Below are 976 nucleotides of genomic sequence, written 5' to 3' on the forward strand. Positions count from 1 at the left end.
GTAAAAAAGAAGGAACTCTTGCCTTTTGCAACAGCATGGATGGAACTGGAGAGCATTATGCTAAGTGAAATAAGCCAGTCAGAGAAAGATAAATACCACATGATCTCACTCATTTGTGGATTATAGAGAACAACATAGACTGATAAACAGGGACAAATCCAAAGACAGAGAAATATCGATCAGACTATCACTCCCCAGAGGGAAAGAAGGAGAGGGAGGGGGTAAGGGGAAGAGATCAACCAAAGGACTTGTATGCATGCATATAAGCCAAACCAATGGACATGGACAACAGGGGGATGAGAACATGAGTGGGGGAGGGGTTAATTGGGGGGGGAAAAGGACACATTTGTAATACCTTAACCAATAAAGAATTAAAAAAAAAGATTTCTCAGGTTTTCAGTCTCCCTTTAATTGCCAACTATTGAAGAAAGTAGCAATGAGGACTGGCAAAGAAGACATTTAATTTCTATATTTGTATTCTCTGTGTGAGAAAGCAGAGTACAAATGGGAAGTATGGATAGAATTGAGACAACAATTTAAAAACACACAAATAAACAATATCCATTAGCTGTACCTTTTCTGAGGAAACACAAAGAGGCTAATTTCCTGAAGTAAAATACTATTTAAAATAAAAAAGGAGTAATATTGAAGAAATTAGGATATTTGGGGAATTGTTTAATGGTCAATATTTTAGGATCCCAAATAATAAAAATTCTTGGGCATTATGTCAATGGTCTGTGACACATTCTGTAACATTTCTACAGCCAGGAGACTAAAATTTCCTACAAGGGAAATCGGGTCAGACTGAACTTCTTCTTTGAAATAGTGAATTGTTCCTTTTCTTCCAAAAAGTAGTAGAACATTTTGCTGTTTTTCCTTAGATGTAATTGGAACATCTTGCTCTTCTTCTTTGGCTAAAATCGTGGCATTTTGCTCTTCTTATTCATGTGAAGTTGGCACATTCTGCTCTTCATTC

This window comes from Myotis brandtii, unplaced genomic scaffold (assembly GCF_000412655.1).
Source record: "Myotis brandtii unplaced genomic scaffold, ASM41265v1 scaffold733, whole genome shotgun sequence".
Taxonomy (NCBI): Eukaryota; Metazoa; Chordata; class Mammalia; order Chiroptera; family Vespertilionidae; genus Myotis; species Myotis brandtii.